At 43.2% G+C, this 2717-nt stretch overlaps 1 pseudogene; it reads right to left on the bottom strand.

Moving 5' to 3' along the window:
* Positions 1 to 1982: 1982 nt before the first annotated feature.
* LOC101566564 lies at positions 1983 to 2460 on the bottom strand (annotated as a pseudogene).
* Between the last annotated feature and the right edge of the window lie 257 nt (positions 2461 to 2717).

The following is a 2717-nucleotide window of genomic DNA, read 5'->3' as shown; positions in this document are numbered from 1 at the left end:
CCTCCTTTCTCCTTCTATCTCAGTTTTAAAAATGTATTTTAGGGAAGGATCTACCAGGTGTTCAGGGTCTCACTACTAGACCAGACTCGTAGTGATCTGTCTGTTTACATCCTCCCATGTGCTGCGATTACAGGTGTGTGCCACTACGCCCAGTCTCAATCACTGTCTCACCATGCCCTGGGGGGCAGGGCCAGTGCAGCAGGACCACAGATTGAAACCCTGGCCCCTGAACCTGTTTGCATGTACTTTAATCCGCTGAGCTATTTGGCCTGCCCTCCTCACTCCATTTCTTGATCCATTCCCATTTGAGAAAGCTCTCCCCATTTCCCACTATAATCTTTTATTTTGCTCTTTATTTATAGCTTTGTTTTCTCCTATAAGAAATATCATATGAGACCTATATAACAAGAAATGTAACTTTTGTATCTGATAAGTTCAATCAAATCCCCTCAGGATTTATCCTGAAACCCTGTACTGCAGTTTGTCAATCCTTTGTGAGTGTCAGCCATGTGGATGAGTCTCAGGCTTGACCAGTTTGCTCTCTGTGAAAGCCTGAGAGAATGTTTTATCTCCAGATGACTCTCGTTAGGTACATTCTACATCACCTATCACTTTCCTCTTTGGCCCCATAATCTCCTTGATGAGAAAATTTGGAACATAACTGAGTTACACGTTGTTGCAGTACAGGTTCTCCTATGTCCTGAATTGTAACTGACCTTGAAAGGCTAGGGCCAAAATGTTGGCTGTCCTTGCAACCCAACCATCCAGCAGAAAAATATAAAAGTGAAGTATAAAAAGTAAAGCCATATTAATATGCTGAGCTGTAAAAGGCTCTCAAATCAACAACTTCTGACATCGCCAGTCTTATGGAAAACCTACTACTATTATGGACTACTGGACTATACTGGAATATCTTGCTGAATTCACGCACCTACAATATTTAAATGACAATGGAATACCCTTCTCTGAAAAAGCTAAACAAAAAAGAAGGATACAAATGAATGACTATTTTGTATCTGTGTATTCAAAATAGTTAGGATAGATATACAGTTGCATTTTCTTAATTCAGTGAATAGAGAGATTTGTTCTAATAGCGTTTGTGGTCAGGATATCATGTCTGCATCTTGTACAATGAATAACCACGAAGACAACAATATGCAATGTATTAATTTGTGAAACTGTCCTAGTAATCAGTTTTGAAACTGTCTCATTGCTATTTGCTTCTCAATAAAATTATTTAAAAAATAAATACCATGTGATATTTATTTTTTATTTTTGTTTTTTATTACAAAGCATTATTTGTTTATCATTCACTTTCCTAAAAAATGCAACCATGAGAACAGGAAACTTCTACGACTTGCCAGAGGCAGAAAGTGGTTATACTTAATTCCTGGCTGCCTTGTTACTCCAACAGCTGCATGTTTTGTCACCTCTGACAAGGGAAAAGAAGCTGACTAGAAGATTCATGCCCAAGAAGGTCACAACAACGTTAAGGCTATCAATGTTACCTGCTAGTTTGTACCTTGGAGATACAGTAACAAGTAAGCCCTGTCAAACACCTACTCCTAAGAGAGTGCACTATCCTTATTCTCTGAAGTTATCTCTGAGACTATGTTCTTTCATTACAGCTTTCTGTTGATCCCAGACTGCAACTCTAAAACCCATGCATACTCTCCATGTTCAAGTATAAAAGTTTGTTTCAGGACCGTGGTAGGTTGCTGTAATGTTTGCAGTTCTGTAGTGTCTACTGCATGTCACACCCCCGTACGAGTTGGTCAAGTTGTGGCACAGCACAGGGACACATGAACAACTTTCTCACTGCCAGACTTGCTCCCTGGTCAATCTGGACACTGCACCATGGTCAAAGCAGAGATCTTGAAGTCAATCAGTGGTGACACTGGCTGACTGAAGTGGTACTCTTAAAGAACAGGAATCCATCTCCTCACCATTAATTAAATGGAGCTTTCAAAAGGCATCAGACTTTAGAAAGTATCTTGTGACAGAGATTGGGGGTCCTGGCTTTTGGGTTCTGGAGGGGGCGCCGGCACTGCTTCCCTTTTCTTGGCTGCCAGGAGCTCATGAATTGCTCCTTCCATCTGTGGCCTGAAGATGTGACTGAGTTTTGCATCCACCACCTGAGATATAATCCTGTCCACTCCTGCTTCCAACATCATTGACTGAACCACACTCTGTCTCAGACCATTTCGCAACTGGTTCTTGTTCATTGTAGGATTCCATTCTTGCTTGTCCAGATGTGTCGACATAAAATTATCCACTTTCTGCCTCAGGTTTTGGTTAGCTGGCTTGGGGTCCAGGCAGTCCCTGCAAAGCTGTCAAACAGGCCCCTGCTCTTGACCTGCTCCAGGATGAGAGCCATGAGCTGTGGGTCGCTGGGAAGAAGGTTGGCTGGGTTAATAAGGCCACCACCCCTACTTGCCCAGGTCCCGCTGTCCACTGTCCCTGCCAAGGCCTGGACTGTTTCTCCACCCTACGCTGCCACTATCTGCCTTGCCTGTGCCCTGGACCCATGAAACAAACTCTGGATGGATTTTTCCCTGAGGCAGAGGCCCTAGATTACACAAAGGTGGCCAAGGCCCCCACAAAGGCAGTGGTGGTGGGGGCGTGGGTAGGGGCATGTGTGGGGATGGCAGTGGAGGTGGTGGCACTCTCATGTGATATTTACACTCATGGGTCTGATTTCTTTCATTTAATATTAT

The sequence above is a fragment of the Octodon degus genome, unplaced genomic scaffold (assembly GCF_000260255.1).
Source record: "Octodon degus isolate 3935 unplaced genomic scaffold, OctDeg1.0 scaffold01412, whole genome shotgun sequence".
NCBI lineage: Eukaryota > Metazoa > Chordata > Mammalia > Rodentia > Octodontidae > Octodon > Octodon degus.
Note: the sequence above shows the minus strand (reverse complement) of the source record. Positions and strands in the feature narration are given on the sequence as shown.